The sequence below is a fragment of the Neoarius graeffei genome, chromosome 5 (genome assembly GCF_027579695.1).
Source record: "Neoarius graeffei isolate fNeoGra1 chromosome 5, fNeoGra1.pri, whole genome shotgun sequence".
In the NCBI taxonomy this organism is placed as follows: Eukaryota; Metazoa; Chordata; class Actinopteri; order Siluriformes; family Ariidae; genus Neoarius; species Neoarius graeffei.
The window spans coordinates 111,756,251-111,763,750 of NC_083573.1; the positions used below are offsets into that span (position 1 = coordinate 111,756,251).

Below are 7,500 nucleotides of genomic sequence, written 5' to 3' on the forward strand. Positions count from 1 at the left end.
GATCCAAATCCCACGCAGCGCTCCCCGGGATACGCCCACATCCCGGATTGCAGAGGATCCAGGTGTACAGAAACCTGCCAAACAAACGCACACATCATCCATTACCCCATGTCCAATCACCAACTTCATAATTAACCCCACCCCCAGTGTCCGATCACCGACTTCATAACGCACCACGCCCAGTGTCCGATCAGCGACTTCATAACGCACCACACCCAGTGTCCGATCAGCGACTTCATAACGCACCACGCCCAGTGTCCGATCAGCGACTTCATAACGCACCACACCCAGTGTCCGATCAGCGACTTCATAACGCACCACACCCAGTGTCCGATCAGGGACTTCATAACGCACCACACCCAGTGTCCGATCAGCGACTTCATAACGCACCACACCCAGTGTCCGATCAGCGACTTCATAACGCACCACACCCAGTGTCCGATCAGCGACTTCATAACGCACCACACCCAGTGTCCGATCAGCGACTTCATAACGCACCACAACCAGTGTCCGATCAGCGACTTCATAACGCACCACACCCAGTGTCCGATCAGCGACTTCATAACGCACCACACCCAGTGTCCGATCAGGGACTTCATAACGCACCACACCCAGTGTCCGATCAGCGACTTCATAACGCACCACACCCAGTGTCCGATCAGCGACTTCATAACGCACCACACCCAGTGTCCGATCAGGGACTTCATAACGCACCCCACCCAGTGTCCGATCAGCGACTTCATAACGCACCACACCCAGTGTCCGATCAGCGACTTCATAACGCACCACACCCAGTGTCCGATCAGCGACTTCATAACGCACCACACCCAGTGTCCGATCAGCGACTTCATAACGCACCACACCCAGTGTCCGATCAGCGACTTCATAACGCACCACACCCAGTGTCCGATCAGCGACTTCATAACGCACCACACCCAGTGTCCGATCAGCGACTTCATAACGCACCACACCCAGTGTCCGATCAGCGACTTCATAACGCACCACACCCAGTGTCCGATCAGCGACTTCATAACGCACCACACCCAGTGTCCGATCAGGGACTTCATAACGCACCACACCCAGTGTCCGATCAGGGACTTCATAACTCACCACACCCAGTGTCCGATCAGCGACTTCATAACTCACCACACCCAGTGTCCGATCAGCGACTTCATAACGCACTACACCCAGTGTCCGATCAGCGACTTCATAACGCACCACACCCAGTGTCCGATCAGGGACTTCATAACGCACCCCACCCAGTGTCCGATCAGCGACTTCATAACGCACCACACCCAGTGTCCGATCAGCGACTTCATAACGCACCACACCCAGTGTCCGATCAGCGACTTCATAACGCACCACACCCAGTGTCCGATCAGCGACTTCATAACGCACCACAACCAGTGTCCGATCAGCGACTTCATAACGCACCACACCCAGTGTCCGATCAGCGACTTCATAACGCACCACACCCAGTGTCCGATCAGGGACTTCATAACGCACCCCACCCAGTGTCCGATCAGCGACTTCATAACGCACCACACCCAGTGTCCGATCAGCGACTTCATAACGCACCACACCCAGTGTCCAATCAGCGACTTCATAACGCACCACACCCAGTGTCCGATCACCGACTTCATAACGCACCACACCCAGTGTCCGATCAGCGATTTCATAACGCACCACACCCAGTGTCCGATCAGCGACTTCATAACGCACCACACCCAGTGTCCGATCAGCGACTTCGTAACGCACCACACCCAGTGTCCGATCAGCGACTTCGTAACGCACCACACCCACTGTCCGATCAGCGACTTCGTAACGCACCACACCCAGTGTCCGATCAGGGACTTCATAACGCACCACACCCAGTGTCCGATCAGCGACTTCATAACGCACCACACCCAGTGTCCGATCAGCGACTTCGTAACGCACCACACCCAGTGTCCGATCACCGACTTCGTAACGCACCACACCCACTGTCCGATCAGCGACTTCGTAACGCACCACACCCAGTGTCCGATCAGGGACTTCATAACGCACCACACCCAGTGTCCGATCAGCGACTTCATAACGCACCACACCCAGTGTCCAATCAGCGACTTCATAACGCACCACACCCAGTGTCCGATCACCGACTTCATAACGCACCACACCCAGTGTCCGATCAGCGATTTCATAACGCACCACACCCAGTGTCCGATCAGCGACTTCATAACGCACCACACCCAGTGTCCGATCAGCGACTTCATAACGCACCACACCCAGTGTCCGATCAGCGACTTCATAATGCACCACACCCAGTGTCCGATCAGCGACTTCATAACGCACCACACCCAGTGTCCGATCAGCGACTTCGTAACGCACCACACCCAGTGTCCGATCAGCGACTTCGTAACGCACCACACCCACTGTCCGATCAGCGACTTCGTAACGCACCACACCCAGTGTCCGACCAGGGACTTCATAACGCACCACACCCAGTGTCCGATCAGCGACTTCATAACGCACCACACCCAGTGTCTGATCAGCGACTTCATAACGCACCACACCCAGTATCCGATCAGCGACTTCATAACGCACCACACCCAGTGTCCGATCAGCGACTTCATAACGCACCACACCCAGTGTCCGATCAGCGACTTCCTAATGCACCCTGCCCAGTGTCCAATCAGCAACTTCATAACGCACCACGCCCAGTGTCCAATCAGCGACTTCATAATTAACCCCACCCCCAGTGACCAATCAGCGACTTCATAACACACCCCGCCCAGTGTCCGATCACTGACTTCATAATTAACCCCACCCCCAGTGTCCAATCACCGACTTCATAATGAACCCCGCCCAGTGTTCCATCACCGACTTTGTAATGCTCAATTGTTTTATCAACAAGAGCCATTCAAGGAATTAATAAAAGATGCAGTTAATGCCAAAATAAAGCTTTCATGATAATGTCCAATCACTGATATCATAGTACACCCAACCAGTGCCCCATCACTGACTTAATAATGTCCAATCAAAGAGTTAATAAACCACAAATCAATTATCAAATGTCAAATAACAACTGTCTGATTAACCATGGGATTTATCTTAAAAATCCTGCCATTGTACCTGACTGCAAAATAACTAGTATTAAAAACTCTCAAATGCAAGCAGTGAAATATCTCTAATGCCGCTTTTCCACTACAAACGCGGCTGAGTCAGGCTGAGCCGTGCCGTGCTGAGTCGGGCTGAGTCGAGCTGAGCGGGGCTGTTGGAGTTGCATTTCGACTACAACCGCGCTGAACCGTGCTGGCTGGAAGTGGGTGGACACATTGGGTGGAGTTAGTGAAAGTGGGTGGACGTCAGGTGATGTCGTTAAGCAGTGCAAACAGTGACATCAGTGAGCTTTTAAGCGGTAGTCTCACGACCCGGATAGTAAACAATAAACATGGAGGACATGGAGTCGTTAGTGTTGCTGGTCTTGGTGCTGTGGCTTGTTGTCACCGACAACGCGGACAGATACTGGCAAGAGCGTATAGATGAGGCGAGGCGCATAAGGCTTCAGAAATTCTCGTAATTCTTCTCCTTCTGAGTTTACGGTGTTTACAGATCCCAGCATGCTCGTGGGGCGTGTGTGGGCATGTGAGGACACTCCTCCTCACCAATCAGCGCACAGGGGAGTGTCTCCTCACGCCCCCAGCCTCACTCGGCTTGCTTTGGCTCGCTTCAGCCCCACTCCAAAACGGTGCAAGTTTTAGGGGCTAAGCAGGGCTGAAGCGAGCCGAGTCGTGCTGTTTTTTGGTAGTCGAAACGCGAGCCGTGTCGGGCTGAAGTGAGCTGAAGTGAGCTGAAAAAGGGTAGTGGAAAAGGGCCATAACTATCTGTTCAATCTAATCATTCGTGAAAACTTCAACAACCCTGCCCCCTAAAGAATATAAAATATTCTAAATATCTAATAAATCACCAGATGGATGCATCCATTTTATCATAGTGATTATGAAACAGCTAGTTAGTGCCAAATCAAATTAAAAAATATGTCTGGAGATATACTAAATATTAAATTAGGAGGACTTCCTATTTTTAAAAAATCCTTACAAATACCTCATTAAATTGTTAGAATTACAACCCATATTCCAAAAAAGTCTGCAATTATTTGCAAACCCTTTTCCTCCCGATATTCAACTGAACACAATACAAAGATAAGATATTTAATGTTCAAACTGATAAACTTTATTGTTTATTGTAAATACACACTCATTCTGAATGTGATGTCTGCAAGACATTCCAAAAATTAGGGACAGGGGCATGTTTACCACTGTGTTACATCACCTTTTAACAACACTCAGTAGGCGTTTGGGAACTGAGGACACTAACTGCTGAAGTTCTGAAAGTGAAATTCTTTCCCATTCTTGATACAAGACCTCAGTTGCGCAACAGTCCAGGGTTGTATTATGCACTTCATAACGCATGACACATTTTCAATGGGAGGCAGGCAGGCCAGTTTAGTACCTGCACTCTTTTACTACGAAGCCATGCTGTTGTAACACATACAGAACATGGCTTGGCATTGTCTTGCTGGAACAAGCAGGAACATCCCTGAAAAAGGGATCATCTCGATGGCAGCATTTTTCCTTCAAAACCTGTATACCTTTCATTATATTACATTACAGGAATCTAGCAGATGTTCCTATCCAGAGTGACATACAACAGGACCCTGACCTACCCACAGCAGCGGGCAGCCCGGGGAGCAGCTGGGGGTTAGGTGCCTTGCTCAAAGGCATTTCAGCCATTCCTGCTGATCCAGGGAATTGAAACAGTGACATTTTGGTCACACAGCTGCTTCTCTAACCTTTAGGCCATGGCTTCATCATTAATGGAGCCTTCACAGATGTGAAAGTTACCCTTGCCATGGGCACTAACACACCCCCATACCATCACAGATGCTGGCTTTTCCATCCTGATGCCCTACGTCTGGTTGGAGTCTCATCACATCGCTCCTGTGGAGGACGGCCCCAAATGGACAGTTGAAAGTCGCACTTGGAGGACGCTCTGGACTCTTACAGTAATGCTTTTATGGCTGAGGACTACAGCTGACTTGCTAACTTTAGGACTGCAGTTGTCATGAACAGTTCCTCTCGAGGTTTCTTGTGTTGTCTGAGGGAGTTTTTCCTTGCCACCGTCGCCACAGGCTTCATCATTGGGGATAAATTAGGGATAAAATTAGCTCAGGTTTAAAGTCATTAAAATTCTGTAAAGCTGCTTTGCAACAATGTCTATTGTTAAAAGTGCTATATAAATAAACTTGACTTCATTTTTGAACTTCGTGCTGGTAACAATCTGGATGGTCCTTTTCCTCTTTAGCCCAGAGGACACAATGTCCATGATTTCCAAAAATGTGGACTCATTAGACCACAGCACACTTTTCCACTTTGCGTCAGTCCATCTCAGATGAGCTCAGGCCCAGAGAATTCACAAGCGTTTCTGGACGCTGTTGATACATGGCTTTCGTGTTGCAATTGGAGATGTAGGTGATGAACTGTGTTTACTGACAACAGTTTTCTGAAGTGTTCCCGAGCCAATATGGTGCAACCCCAAATCAAAAAAAGTTGGGATGGTATATTGAAGCTGAAAACGGGGACTTGTAAATAATCTTTGGCCTGTACTGCAGACAAAACAATACAACAGCATGTTATTTGATGTTTTAGTTCATGAATTTTATTGTTTTGTTTTTTTCAAAATAAACACATTTCAGTTTTGATTCTTGCAACATATTTCAAAAAAGTTGTTAGAGTAAAACATTTACCACTATATACATGTTTCCATTCCTTCTCCCAACACTTAAAAGATGTTTATGAACTGAAGACACCAAGTGATGAAGCGTTTCAGGTGTTATTTTGACACGTTCTACCTGCAAACAGGTCTTAAGGTGTGCAACATTACAGGGTCATGGTTCTCCACACAGTCTCTATTGAGGACGGGGGGGGACACCCTCTTCTTCCACAGCCACGCCTTCGTAATGTGAGCAGAATGTGGTATTGCGTCATCTTGTTGAAATCTCCCTGGAAAAGACGTCGTCTTGAAGTCAGCATATGTTGCTCCAAAATCTCAGTGTACTTTTCTGCATTAATGCTCCATCACAGAAGTGTAAGTAAAGACACTGACCCAACCCCATACCATGACACACCCTGGCTTTTGGACTTGTTGCTAGTAACAGTCTTGGTGGTCGATTTCATCTTTGGTCCAGAGCACACGGCATCTATTTCTTACCAAAAAAAAAAAGTGTCCTGGAATACTGATTCATCTGACCACAATACCCGTTCCCACTGTGTGATGGTCCATCCCAAACGCCTCCGAGCCCAGAGAAGTCGACGGTGCTTCTGGACACAGTTAACATAAGGCTTCCTTTTAGCACAGTAAAGTTTTAACTGGTGTTTGTGGATGGAACTCCGTATTGTAGCTTGATAAAGATTTTCCAAAGTAATCCTGAGCCCATGTGGTTCTATCAGCTGTAGATGAATGACGGTTCTCAGGGTTTTTTCTAGAAAAATTTAGTATGAGGGCGCTCACCATGGCGAGGGAGCGAAGCGGGGGGGAGATGGTGCCGGTTGTCCCCCCCCGCCGTGCAAAGCCTTTGAAAAATGCTCCAATGGGACATTCTGAGTATCTGAGAGGGAAATTGTAACAAATTGTCTGTCAACATTGAAAAAGAAAGAAGTAATCTTCTTCTGCCCCGGACAGTCTTCGGCTTTCTTCCGCTTCGTGCTGCGGGATGACATCTTTAAATGCCCAAGTGTCAACAAAAACAACTTGCGAACTACTTCTGTCAAAAGCTCCCGCGCCGGTGGGTGAAAGGTCATTCAGTCTCGAGAAATCTCGCGCTACAAGTCAGCTGACCTTGTATGTAACCCATGTCAAATCTCGCAAGAGCAGCCGCGACAAGTAAACAACTAAACATGGCGCCTCAGTCTGGAAAACGCCAATTCGGATTGTTTTTGCACCGTCTGGCGGTGTATCTACTATGATTGGAATATTTTTGGAGCAATTATAACGTATTTGATGATCAGACACATTGTCACGTAGTGTTGCTGGGATGTTTTCACGGAGTCGGTAAGGGGGCGCACGCCGAGAGTAAGAGGGCGCAGCGCCCCTGTTCCCCCGTTTAGATGAAAGCCTGACGGTTCTTGATGCCATCTGAGGGATCGGAGATCACGGGGGTTCAGATTAGGCTTGAGCCCTTTACACACCGAAATTTCTTCAGATTCCTTGAATGGTTTAATGATATTATGCACCGTAGAGGGTGAAATATCCAAATCCCTTCCTATCTTTCTCTGAGGAACATTGTTTTTAAACATTTCAATAATTTTTTCACACATTTTTTGACAAACTGGAGATCCTCGTACCCGTCTTTACTCCTCAAACACTCGGCCTTTCCTGGATGCTGATTTTGTACCAAATCATGATTACAGTCACCTGTTGTCATCACTGGTTTCACATCACATTTAATTGTGGGACCTC

The 7,500-nt window shown here is 48.1% G+C and overlaps 1 protein-coding gene across 4 annotated transcripts in view; it reads right to left on the reverse strand.

The window, feature by feature from the left end:
• Window positions 1-7,500, reverse strand: part of si:ch73-103b11.2 (trichohyalin) — a 299,632-nt gene that overhangs the window by 286,571 nt on the left and 5,561 nt on the right. For all 4 annotated transcript variants that reach the window (XM_060922770.1, XM_060922768.1, XM_060922767.1 and 1 more), the window contains exon 2: window positions 1-74. This exon is cut by the window's left edge and continues 192 nt beyond it. The gene's annotated coding sequence lies outside the window, so the exon portion shown is untranslated. The remainder of the gene's footprint in view (window positions 75-7,500) is intronic.